Source organism: Phlebotomus papatasi, chromosome 2 (genome assembly GCF_024763615.1).
Source record: "Phlebotomus papatasi isolate M1 chromosome 2, Ppap_2.1, whole genome shotgun sequence".
Taxonomy (NCBI): Eukaryota; Metazoa; Arthropoda; class Insecta; order Diptera; family Psychodidae; genus Phlebotomus; species Phlebotomus papatasi.
In genome coordinates, this window is record NC_077223.1 from 90,697,613 (window position 1) to 90,711,853 (window position 14,241).

The 14,241-nt window shown below is 35.5% G+C and overlaps 1 protein-coding gene and 1 long non-coding RNA gene across 4 annotated transcripts in view; both read right to left on the reverse strand.

Annotated features, from left to right (window-relative positions):
* The window catches only part of LOC129802370 (ribosomal protein S6 kinase beta-1), a 77,480-nt gene that overhangs the window by 40,044 nt on the left and 23,195 nt on the right, over positions 1 to 14,241 (reverse strand). The window lies entirely within an intron of this gene.
* Positions 8,563 to 13,177, reverse strand: LOC129802372 (uncharacterized). Its single transcript, XR_008751794.1, has 2 exons — positions 9,144 to 13,177; positions 8,563 to 8,835 (listed from the first exon to the last, which is right to left on the reverse strand). It is a non-coding gene; the product is annotated as an uncharacterized LOC129802372 (long non-coding RNA).

Here is a 14,241-nt window from a genome sequence, read left to right on the forward strand (position 1 = left end):
TATTAAGTTAGCTTTTATTTTGTATTTGTAGTTTTTGCTAATTCATTTCACAATAACAGAATACAGCTAGCAAACTCAAAAGTTTTTTCGGCACGCTAGAAACTTATGGGAAACATAGGAAACGCCATGTCCCTGTCTGATACGATAATTGCATACTATTTATTCCCAGACTGAATTGACAATATTTAGCTTAAAATTCTCATCTTATCTCTGCTTCTATTTCAATTAGTGCAATTTTCATTATAGCCACAACCAAGCTTGCTTCCTGAAATATGTCAAAATACCTAATACGACACTGAGTGATGCAAGTGACAATATTTAATGGAGGTGAGACAAGAGTGAAAACTAATTCACATTATTCCGGTATGTTAAATTCACTCAATCCAAATTTACGACACTCTCATTCTATAATGTAATGTACTTTAATTATAGAAATACAAGAGACAGACAAGCAATTTCAAACTAAATCGTCTCTCTATACTTTCTTCCTCCTTTTTCTCATCTTCTCTTTCTCACTCTAACCGACAAAGACGACAGAGGACAAAGCACTTAGATAATAGAAAGGAAAATAGTTTGAAAACTATCAAACGACGCGACGTCTAGCATCTTTTTTTCTGCAGAAGACCCAGACCGCCATTGGGTAACGAGGAATTACTCAAAAAGATAATGAAGAAGTAAAGAGTGCAAGACCCTTTATTTTTTGCACCATAACTTTCAATTTAATTTCAAAAATGTCAATTGAAAATTTACAGCAGAAATGGAGAAAATAGTGCTCAAGAATAGTCACATAAATATTCTCTTAATTGTTGTTCTATAAATAGATTCTACACTCTTATTTTGAGAGAAAATAAAAAGGTATATAAATAATCAAAATGCTGCTTAATGTTGCATGAACATGTTTCACTATATACAAATCGTGCGTCTATAAATTGTAGCTTGGATCACCAACTGTTGTAACTTACTCAGCTCATAAATTAGCACATTCTCGTAACTTAATAAGGAAACACTCAGTTTAAACGATCTGTTGATTGAGGTGACAAGTTATGTCAAATGCTGATTCAAGCAACGAAATATTGAAGAACTTGTCACTCCCATCAATTGGCGTGTAATATTACGAGACGACAAAATTATTGAAATAAATTGGAATCAGTAAAGATACTTTCTTTAATCGAGATAGGCAGCAAAATTATGTTTTTTTTTAGGTTATGTATAGGATAAACATAACCTAAAAAAGAAAGCTTTGAGCATGTAATGAAAACTTGGTGTACAATGTCTAACGAGGAGACTTGGGTCAAAATAGGTTGTTGAAAGAAAAGCTTAGCTTAACCTAATTTAGCTTAACCTAACCTAACCTAACCTAACCTAACCTAATCTAATCTAACCTAACCTAACCTTACGACTTAAACCGAAAGACGGCACAGTGTGAAGGTAATGGGTATGTAGTCTAATAATTATTTTGATTGTAATTACGTTAAGCCGTCTCTCAGCTTAAGCCATAGGCCTGTCCAACACATAACCTAACCTAATACGTTCTTCTGATTAAAATTTTAGCAAAGTTGCTTAACATCTGGAATTTCTAAAATACAATCAATTGGAGTGATTTCTCATTATCTGTTAGACCAATTGCCAGTAATATACGATTCTAATTCAAAATGTTGCTTTATTGGGAAATGAGAGTACCGTAAGGCAGTCTTTAGACTAGAGGTTTAGCCTAGTTCCCAAGGGTCTCAAAATCTCTAATAACAAGCAATTTTATTATTTTCTCAGAATTTAATGCATCATTCACACTTAATAAACCTTAGGTCTGAAGTCCGTATAAGTGCGAGTGACTTTGTCCCCGCACTTTGATCAGACATGGTAGATCAGATCGGTAAAGACCATTCTTAAGTTCTAAAAATAGAGAAGAGCTTACGAACACGGGGCGTCAAAGACACCTGCAGAGTACAAAGTCACCCTTACATCAAATGAAGTTGGAACAGTTTCATTTTGAATAGACGACAAGGATAAAATTTTGGTCTAACTTGAAATGTATGAGACAAAGATGGGTCCAATGTACCATCCATTGGAGAATACCCACAAACAGATGGCAAAGTCCATCAGGATCAGGACTATGAAGTAGCGGTCCTGATGTTAGGATCACATTTGTATATAAACCCAGGAAGAAATAAACGTTCAGTTCAGTTCACCCCAAACCAACCAGCTATTACTTCCACTCGGATGCCACATAACTTAACCTGACAAAACTTAAATCTAACCTCACCTAATATCGGTTTAAGGCTATAGGATTAGCACAGTTCCTGAAGAACTGGGACTTCTAAAACCCAAGCAATTTTAGTATTTTTTTAGGATATGCTAAATCAATTGCTTTTAATATTTGATTCTAATTAAAAAATGTCGTAAAAATCTTATTGAGAAAATATAAAAGTTAAGCCACATCGCTTCTTCAAAATCAAATTGTTCTAAATCCACTTTTTTGTACTTGCAAAACAAATGTAATTAGAACAGTTTCATTTTTAGCTTTGAGGCGTGTATAACCTAACCTAACTTAATCTAATGTAATCAAACCCAACCTAAATCTAACCTAACCTAAATCTAATCAAATCTAACCTAGCCTAAACCTAACCTGTCCTAATTTAACCTTCTTATGTATTGAGGTAGTCTCAAGAGTAAACTAGGGCACCGTGAGTAGCTAGTCTATTGTACCATCAGTCTAGTAGTCTATTTAACCTGATTTCAATCTAATCTAAACTATCTACGTAAAAATGAACTCTATTTTTTTTAATAGACAGCCTGAAATATAATTTATTTCTCAATTGAATTCTTCGATAACATAAGATATAGCGATAAAGAAAATATTATGTAGTCTGAAGAACATTCTTAATTACCGAAATTGGAAATTTACAGTCCGTAAACATATTTTTAGGTTATAAAATTCACAGAGAGGGTAATAAAGGCTACCTATAGTAAAAATTTGAAGTCTTTGTCTGTTATTTTAAGATATTGAATTATGAAATTATTGCTTGAAATACGAAATTTCGGTTTGAAAATACCTCAGATCAACTCTGAAAAAAATAGAACAACTTCTAAGAAGTCTAATACCTCTAATTTTCTTTAAGTTAGACCAGTTAGACAAATTCTCCATTGAAAAACTTCATTTTTTTCAATTGCATTCCCTTAGAGTATGGAAGAGAATGTCTTCAGAAATAGCAATAGCCTAGTAAACATTTAATTACCTAGTATTGCATGAAAACTGGAAAGAATGCAATGCCAAATCAAATTACTTTCGTCCAAATGATGCCACCTTGAAATACATTTTCAAGTAGGAAAATCATGTTAAACAATTTCCTGAGAAATTCAAAAGCTCTTTTTGAGAGATGGTGTCGCAATTTGGGAATTCCCCTAACAGATAGAAAGAGAAGCAAGAGAAAAAACAAGACTCACCACACCGAAACAGACAATATTTACAACTAAAAACCATAAAAATTAATTAAACTGTCGTTATAGTCCAGCATATTCTTTTGCTCTTTTCATTTCTCTCCTTGTTGCAAAATAAAGAATGATCACATACCACGCATTTTGCAAATACTTCACCATTTAGTCACAATTATTTTTGGGTGTTTCTTTTTTATTCCAACTCTCTCTTCTTTCTATACAGCCCAAGAGAACAAATTGCCATTCTCTGGTTCTTTTTACACCACCTCTATATCATACCATTCGCAGTTTTTCCCGTAAACCCCGCAAGAACTTTACATATCCCAAGCGTACAAAAATATTTGTTTATCTCAGTTGATGGGAAGTTTGCAATAAATTACAAACTGTGAAGTAAATGCTTCATCCTTATTTGAAAAAAAGAACATTGCACTATTAAAATAATCTCAAAGAGACTTTTCAATAAATTCCACGCAAGTGAAGAATTTCATTTGGCGCCAATTGACTCCTTCATTGAATTAAATATAGCCATGCCACTATGCATCACATGATATATAGATTTCAATTCTTTAGTACAATATTTTTGCTCCATCAACAGCATGTGCATTCTCTGTCTTGCAAGGAAAATTTATTGTTTTCTTCCTCAACCCTCCTTTATTGTTGGACTTTATTGCATCCACGTGTATCATTATGTGCATTTGTTCATTAAACATTCTATCATACACAACACGAGCGCAAACAACAGATTTTTATTTTCCATTAGATCGACAAAATAAACTAAAGAAAATTGCACTAAAAACACCTTAAGAAATTGATAAATTGAGACAAATTCTTACCAATAATATATTGCATTTCAATTAAAGTTGAAGTCATAATAATGAAATTTACAAAATAACTTGTTTGTAAACATGTTTTCGAAATTGATAATGAAAGTGAGTGTGGCAACTTGAAATAAAGTTTTCGTTAAACGTGTTTAAAAAACACACTGCTTACTCTCTTGTTCATTAGGAATCGAATCCTACTCAAAACGTTATAGTTCTATTAGTAATACAGTTCTAACTAGTAGTCCTCAATTCGTTAAATCCTAAGGTCATTGAATTGTTACTACATTTTATCAAATGTTCCTGTCTTAAAAAGTTGCTAACAATAGGACGTCAAAGTTATGTTGTAAAAAAGCTAGGTTGTAGCGACTTCAGATCAGAGGACGTCTGTTTGGTTGTTGCGTCGACCAGTAATACTGTCAGGACGTTACACCCTGGCTTCAGTTTTCAAGAACGTTAAATTATACCGTTAACAATTTTTAAGACCGCGAGGTCGTGCTGTAAGACAATCAGATTGCGATGGTTGTGAGAACGTAAGGTTGTAGAAACGTTTTGTTATATTTGTTAGGTCATTGTGAGAACGTAAGAAGAATTACAAGGACCTTAGATCAAGAGGACGAATAAGTCAAGTTTTAAAGCCCTTAGGTCGTGTTGTAGCACAATCAACAAGACTTCAGTTTTAAAAGACGTTCAGTTGTAACGTCTTTAGATTTTACTATAAAACACTCAGGTCATTGTGAGAACGTTGGGAGAATTATACCCTTAGACACACTTACGACTTAAGCCGAGAGGCGACTTAGTGGAAAATGACGGAAATGAACTTTAACCATTTTTTTCAAATATAATTACGCTAAGCCGTCTCTCGGCTAATCCTCATGTCTGTCAAGGCCCTTACAAAGACGTTAGGTGAAGAAGACGTGAGGTATTATAAGATGTAAAGCCGTTAGGTCGAGCTGAAACACAATCAGGTTGCGATAACGTAATATTGTAATTAGCAATCGTGATTAAGCAATATGAACAGAATCTTCGTTTTAAAAGACGTTTAGTTGTAAGGTCTCAAGATTGTATGGTAAAACAGTCACTTTGGGAGAATTACTAGGTTCTTAGGTCAAGATAACGTGAGGTATTATTGAAGGATGTCAAGTTGTCAAGTCCAGTACCGCAGATAAACAGGACATTACTTATTGAGGAAGAATCCATTTACATAGTTCACTGTATGAATACGTGCTTACGTCACAACGTGACTGTGCTACAACAAGATCCAACGGTTTCAAAAATCGACGTCTTTAACAATATCTGACGTCTCTTTGACATGAGATCCTTGTAATTCTTCCAACGTTTCCATAACACAATCTGACTGCTTTACAACCTGATTGTTCTTTTTTTTGTATAGTAAAACACCCAAGATTGGTTCTGAGAACGTCGCAAGGACCTTAGATCAAAACGACCTTAAGTTGTAAGACATTAGATTTTGCTGTAAGATAGTCAATCTGTGAAAACAGGGTTGTAAGAAAGTCAAAAGACGTAACTTAGATCAACAAGACGTGATATTAGTAAATGACATTAAGTTGTGAAGTTGTTGATTTTTAAGGCCTCTTGGTTCTCACAAGGACAGACCTATGACTTGTCGAGAACGTTAAGCCCAAAATAGACACAGGGATCGGCTTAGGGATCAGCCCGAAAAATGAGGATTGGTGTCGATACACTCACGGATCAGCCCAAAATTTGGAGGATCAGGCTGATCTTCTAAATTCATGAGGTCTAGTGAAATTACGGGGATTAGGCGACATCAGCGCCAGTGCTGAAAATAAAAAGCTTCACTTTGGGGGTTTTTGGGTGCTTTTCGAAATGTCAATTGGCTGAAAAAACATGGAGAATAATGATACGCAATATCGCAAAATCTTAAAATGCATTAAGATTGGAGTAAAGACAAGATCAAAGTACTCCTTACTGTACGAAAAATCCATTGATGTTGCACTTAAGAAGCCTTTCAGCAATCAAAAGTGTGGAGATTTAATGGAAATTTACGCTAAAAACGCTAATCCTTGATCCTAAATCCTCAGTGTATGATAGTTTGGGCTGATCCTTTATCGCCAAAATTTACGAGCTGAGTATTCTCTAGGATCAGCCTGTGTCTATTTTCGGCATTAGACTGAAAAACCGTCAGCTTCTAACGATCCCGGGTTGTAGAAAATCAGAGTACCAGAACGCCAGTTCTTACGAACGTCAAGTTATCAAAATGTTGCTGAAACTGTTCTGTTGTAAGCACGTAACATACTACAACAGTATATAATTGCTGTAAGGGCTTCAAAAATCAAGTTTGTCGACACTATCATTGCGTATTCACATTTAGGGTGGAAAGAACACCTATTCGATAGACAACACTCGTTTGAAGGATTAGTGCTCAAATTTCGTATCCCAAATGGTGCAAAATAGGGTGCCAATAGATCACGAAATGAGTTCTAAAAGTGCCAATACTAAACAGGGTCACTTCAAATGTATTAAGCCCCAAATAGATTGTGCTGAACACACCTAGGGTAAGATGGGGTAATCCGGAATCATGTCCATTTTGGAATTTTACGATTTTCCCACTGTTTCAGATGAGCAAAAAGAAAACCACGAAGAAGTACAAGACTTTGTAATCGAGCGAGAGTACTTCTTCGTTGTGTTTTTTTTCTTCTGCCATGTAAACTATTAGGAAACCTCAAAGTTCTAAATTTCACATGATTCCAAATTACCCCATTTTACCCTTCGGCTTAACGTAAGTCATGTCTGTCTAAGCTATAAGAGTGATTCTCTAGCATTTAGCCCTGAGTCTATATGAGTTGCTATGAGCAAAAACAGTCTATCGTATAACGCATTTTTCTATTAAAGTAAGTAGTTTTTCCTCCAAGCGTGTCATATAAGGCACGTAAAAGAATTTCGCCTACGGATCTTCGTACCTGTTGATCTGAAGGTTTGTTCGTTTCAAATAGGAACTCTTATAGTAGTTTTTTTTTAATGCATCAGTTGTGTTATGTCGGCTTCAGACTGGAGGTTTAGCCGAGTTCCCGAAGGTCTCAAAAATGTTCATTACAATCACTTTCATTGACTTTTCAAAATCTAATGAATCATTTGCATTTCAATCCTAAACAACAATTTCTTAAAAAAATAATGCTTGATGAAGAATTAGAGGAGTTAAGCCAGATGGCTAAGCCTTATGCCGAAAATAGACACAGGCTGATCCTGGAGAATACTCAGCTCTAAAAATTTGGCGGTAAAGGATCAGCCCAAATTATGATACACTGAGGATTTAGGATCAAGGATTAGCGTTTACAGCGTAAATTTCTATTAAATCTCCACACTTTGATTGCTGAAAGACTTTTTAAGTGCAATATCAATGGATTTTTCGTACAGAAAGGAGCACTTTGACCTTCCCATTACTCCAATCTTAATGCTTTTTAAGATTTTGCGACATTGCGGACCATTACTCTCCATGTTTTTTCATCCAATTGACACTTCGAAATGCACCCAAAAACCCCCCAAGTGAAGCTCTTTATTTTCTGCACTGGCGCTGATGTCGCCTAATTCTCGTAATTTCATTAGACCTCAGCATGATCCTCCAAATTTTGGGCTGATACGTGAGTGTATCGACACCAATCCTCATTTTTCGGGCTGATCCCTAAGTCGATCCCTGTTTCTATTTTGGCATTTAGGTCTGAAGCCCGTATTAGGTAATCTTGATTATTTTATTCATCATTTTGTTCTAATTGGATCATTATTTAGTAAAAGCTATGATGTAATGCAGAAACAATTAGCAAAGATATTTTGTTTCTATAATGTCAAAAAGAGGTGAACTACATCGAGTTTCGCACCCATATACTGATATCATCCAGTAATGGCGTCATCGAACTTTAAACTATAAGCATCTTGGTTCATTAGCATTTGTGCAATAGTTATGATTCTTGTCACCACATTACCTAGTACAAGTTGTATTTCACAGACTTAATGTTGGATTGTTTCATTTGTGAGCAAATTTTGAATATTTTCTTACTTAATTTATGTGCATAATTGGCTACCAACTTTACACAGTTATATTTCAATTTAGAATACTCTAAGCAAGCGTTAAAAAATGTGTTGGCTGTTAATTAACCTTCTTCTGTAGTTCCGAATGACTTTGTTAGTCATAATTCAGATAACTGAGAGTGTCAAAATTCAGAATGGCATCGTCAAATTTGAGAAAGTCAAACATGTTTAGCAGATAATTTATCCAATTACAAATCATGTCTGTCTCATCACAAAATTTGATTATCGTCTAAAGTTTTGTATTCTGTTTTCTTTTTTTTTGTTGAATTTTATGACAACATTCCGTTTAGCTGTCGTGGTCAATAAATTATTGACCGGCAAAGTCGTAAATCTATCATGCCAAAAGTATTTCATCGTGTGTTTCAAATCATTCAACGGATTTAGAATCAAATATCGAGAGACGAAAATTCCTTCAACAGCAAATTCGACACGTTTTCTATTGGATACAAATAATGTTTCTCTTGTCTCAGGAATTTTTGTACTTGCAAGAAATCAAGGTTAATCCAGTTTGGCTATATACCTTAGGGCGTTTCAACTAAGAAAAAAATTTTTTGGCACTATTCTCACGGTGCTGTATTTGATGAGACAAGAAAGTTTTTCTTCTACGACCATATGATCAGACGCTGTTTAGAGGTGGCTGAACGATCCTCTCTGTAGTGTAAAATCTGGTAAAATCAGAAATTTGTTCTACAGAGAGGGTCGTTCAGCCACCTCTAAACAGCGTCTGATCATATGGTCGTAGAAGAAAAACTTTCTTGTCTCATCAAATACAGCACCGTGAGAATAGTGCCAAAAAATTTTTTTCCTAGTTGAAACGCCCTAATATACCTGGGTGGCTTTTCACTTTTGGTAATGTATACCTTGAACATTTTTCTGTATATCTTGCAGAAGGAATTTTGAATGAAATTTTTTGAGAGAAAACGGATTTGATGCAAATGCTAATTCACCTGTCAACTTTTGGGAGAAAAACAAAACTGAAAATCAATGATCTCATAGATACATCTTCTTCTCACAAATCCGAGACAGTCCGAGAGGCATGAACACGAAAAATTGTGTGATATAACGGTTATATGAAATCAAACACCTTAAGAAATGATATAGTCGAGCTTTAAAAGAGAAATAGAATCTCAAAACAGAAAAATTTCAACCTGTTTCTCCCACCAAAAAAGCCACATCCCAACAACTTTGCAGACAATTCCAATTCACTCAATAATACCTCTATATTGGCAATTCGTGATTTTATATATATATAAAATGTCTAGCAATCTCATGGAGCAATTTCTCAATCAAGGACGTGGTACCATTTACCATTTACAGTTTTTTTTCTTCAAGTCATTCAAGAAAGCCGCGTGTCGCCAGCAAGTAGGTGAATTGGTGGCTGCTGGGGAAGAAGTAATGTTGGTATTTTATATGTTACCAGCATGTATCTCTGCAAGTCCAACAAAGCTTGACTTTCAATTTACTTCCTTTCTCTCATATAATCGTGTGTCTTGGGTTATGTTGCAAATTACGCAAGGTCAAAATGTGCAAGTATACAATTTCAAAAAATCTATTAATTAAATTTTCTTGCATTTCTTCTGCCACAAAACAGAATTGGTGTCTAGGAAAGAATACCTTTAATAAATTCAAAATTTTCATTGGCGTGATTTTTTTGACGGTCACTCCTCAATTTTTATTTAGCACCCATCTCGTAACATTTCCCACGTCCTCTTTTCTTGCACCCAGTATTCTTTTTCGCACACGCAGAATCCATTTCTATATACCAATTGTCCAATTGCAAAATCCATACCCCAGGCACATAAGGTTTTTTCAATTGTAGACGATTGTTTACATTTTTCGACTTTGAGATTATCTCAAACATTCTCTCTCTGCAGCACAGGCTAAATCTTACGAAAGACAATGTATTGCCAGTTGAATCAACAATTTGCCAGTTAAAGTAACATTTTGTGCAATCAACTTCTTGGAACTTGAGCTTGACATGATTTTTGAAAAGTTTATGTGAAATGATTACGAGGTAATCCATAGGTGGAATATTTATGATTTATGTATGATAGTGAATTCGTTGTTAATTGAGTCCTTGAGTTCTTCAGACTGGTATCCTTGTTCTTAACAAACTGAGCAGTTCTAAAAGTAAACACCATCCTTTCATAACAAGGGTTGCACTGAGAAGGACTTTAGTTTGCCTTTAAACTTTTACAGGTTTGGACGTTCTCACTAGGGTAAGATGGGGTAATTCGGAATCTTGTCTAATTTAGAATTTTGAGTTTTTTTTTCACTAATTCAGATGGTCAGAGAAAAAACCTCAAAATTCCACAACAAAAGGAAGGACTTATCAAGAGCCTTATGTAACTATGAGGTGTACGATCGCTAACGAGAAGCCAATGCTAAGCAAATCAGAGAAGATATTGAAGTCTCAGAACAAGGAAGTTGCGTACCACTTTATCCCACCTGACCCAATTGACCTGCGACTGTACAGAAGACCCCATGAACTCCTAAGCCTACCACTAAAAGAATTCCTCAAAACACCCATGGACTAGATGGATCACTTTAAAAGCTTGGTGAAAACAAGAGGAATTCCTTGGGGTACTCCGCAGTGTCAGTCCTGAACTCCAAACCTTCTGTGTCTCCTGGGATCGCACTCCCCGGAAACACTCGCCTGCCTCTCCTCATCATACTCTTGGCTTGGGAACTTCGCTTTGTCCCAGAGTGCTTTCCTATTTCTTCTCCTGGGAGCCATATAGGCCATATAGGGTCACCTTAAAAACCAGTATAGCATCCGGGATGGATCTCTACATACAATCCCAAAATAAGAGACAATTCTATCTATCTCAATATCTCAAGTGAAGGACTTCATTCACATTAGTTGCAATTGCATATGTGTTGCTCTCAAGAATTATAGCCTTAAGATGAAAATTCGTCTTCACGTAGCAACTGACATAAAATCACAATATATTTCAGTATCTCGTCCTATATATTACATTTCCTATGAAAGGTTATGGGTGACATTCAGGAACATAGAAAAAAATTCGAAGGTTACGAAATTTGCGTCATCCGAAACTTCAAATATACCTCTATGTCTATATCTTCAATTTCAGTTTCAAAATATCTCCATTTGTCTAAACTAACAATAACGAATGGTTTATAACGCTAGGTACTTTGGATCTTTTATACTTAAATCTAACTAAACTAACTCATCTAATGCTTGAATGAATATCGATCTTAAGGTGTTCTAAAAAGCTCTTTTGATTCGACTAATCAGTGAATTTTTGTGAGCTTCGTAGTAAATTTACATTAAGTTTTCTGTTAAACTGGTTTAATTTGGGAATGTCACAATCCCGATATAGATCTACTATTCTCGTGACCCTGGGAAGGTTGAGGACCATCCAGTGGCGCTTGATTTGAATACGTTCTAAACTACGGACGTAGGTGGGGCACCAATTTTTCTTTTGTTAATAGACCGATATCTCATTTTCGGACGAAATATGGCTTTGCATAGAAGAAGCCTGTTCTTTTTGCTAAGGGCAGAGTTGGAATTCATAAGATGCATTAATGCTCCTACTGAATTCCTGGCTTTAGTGTAAATGATCTTTATGTAACCTGAAAATGACATCTTGTGGTCAATATTGACCTTAAGATATTTAACTGACTTTCCCCAGACTATCGTATAACGGTTAATGTTGATTAACCTTTCCACGATAACTATCCTGTCGATATTACCGGCATTTATCTTAATTTTACGATTGAAAAAATAATCATGAATAACGTCAAACTCCATGTTCAAGGCTTCAATGGTCCTAGGTATACGGGAAGTGAAAGCATTGACGTACGTGTCATTAGCAAACAAAGCGACAACATCTATACCTTAATAGGCTAAAGAATTCTGGTCATCTGATTTCCAAGAATGAGGACAACTCTTCTAGAAACATCTGTAAAAACAGCCTATGATTCAAAGATGAGGAGTCGACCCAGCCTCTAAATAACCGACGGTGAAAAAAAAGGGTTTATGTTAATGAATAAAAGTGTAGAACGGTTTCGCGTAACCAGGTCGAGGCTACGAATGAACTATCGTAGACGAATTATTCTAGGCAAACAATATCCAAATATCCTAGAATCCAAAAACGGTCACCAACGTCTCGTTCTACTTTCCTTCCACTCATTCATTCAATCATTTTCAACCGCTTGTTTCAATTCGGGTCGCTGGCTTAGGACATCAAGGATAGCAGCCTACACTTGTTGATCTATCACCTTCCATTGGTATCGCCTTGCGGTCGATACCAATCTAAAGCAAGATCCTAGATTTGATTCAGCCTATTCTAGGTCTGCCCCGACGTCCAATGCCTCCTCACAATGGCTTCATAGCGTTTCTGATGAATCTTTCTTAGTTTAATTCCTTCTCATAAATTCAGATTCACACCATTGATCAATTAGGCTGCTAATTCTCTCTGATCCTCAATAATTTCAGGAAGTTACTCACGATCGATAATCCCAAATACCGCTCCATTTCAAAATAATTAGATTGAAAACTTGCTTCGGGCTGTTCAAACGCTAAACTTGAATTTAACCTATAACCTCTTAATTCTAAGAAGTAGCCCAGCACGAACAGCAATTTTAAATATCTACACAACTTGTGCGTTGGTGATTTGAGTTGTAAGTTGCACAATTTTCCAATAACTATAGTTATAAATTTGCATAACGACTTCTGAAAAGTCACCTTGCACATTTTTCATATTCTCGATAGTCGCATATCCGCTTTAAAAAAAAACTTACTCTTTGCACATGTTTCATTGAAAAATCCCCCTGTTGAGTTTTCACTTTAAACATAGCAGTTCAACTTAATCTTTCTTTGTGCAACTTATTTCTTTTTTTTGCAGATAAGTATAAACTTCAGGAGAATAAGTTCGGACTGATAGCATGATATGAAGTGCCGTTCGATTGTCTGACTAATCATTTTGATAAGTAATATTGGTGTAGATGAAAAGTGCGAGTGGGGGATACATTTGGCTGCTGTAATCACATTCATTTAAAACTGTCGCGATTTTATAATCTCCACCAAGGTCACGCTGAGTTCACAATCACATCCTCTCCTATGTTGCCTATTCATTTATAATCATTTTCCATGCTTTTTTTTTATTTCTTCTACTGGCATATTTTAACTCTATATACTTAAATTGTGGTTGTATTGGAGGGATTTCACCGAGAATCTCACTCTTTGGATCGGTATTTTCCGGGTCCAGTTGGTTATTCAATCACATCACAATGTAATCACATAGATCTCATGGTCTTCTCCAGTTCAGTCTTCCCCTCATGTCCACCTTTTTAACTCTCATCTGTCTCCATCTTTTCGTCTCGTCTAATATTGATTTGAACTCACACAGTTTAGCACAATTGGCATTAGTCTAACCAATCAGCGACAATGCCAATTGATTTTTCTACTTCCAGATGAAATCTCTCTCTTTTTTTTATTTTCAATACTCTATTATAGATCCATCTCTTGGTAATAATAATAAAAAAAAGAAGTATCTATGCTCATTATGCAACTATTCCGCCCTCATTCCGACAAACTTGAAGCACATTTAAATGCACCTCCATCTCGTTGTTGCAATTCCTCATAATATATAGTTTCTCTCTCTCCTCTCAAAAGCATGAATAGACATCGAGATTGTCTTGTTGCCTCTTGAAGGCCATTTTCATTGAAATGTCATACTCACGAAGCGACTTTACAAGCAAATTTACACCCAAGTGGGAGTGAGATAACATACATACAACTTCCGTGCTATCATACTTGTCCTATATACTATTTTCAGAGCCCACAAGCACCAAAAACAGCTGATTGTGTAAGTAAAAGTTGGATTTTGCTCCATAAATTCTATACCTTCTGGTACTTTATTTATCAATTGATACTCCTCTCTCTCTACCATACTTCACC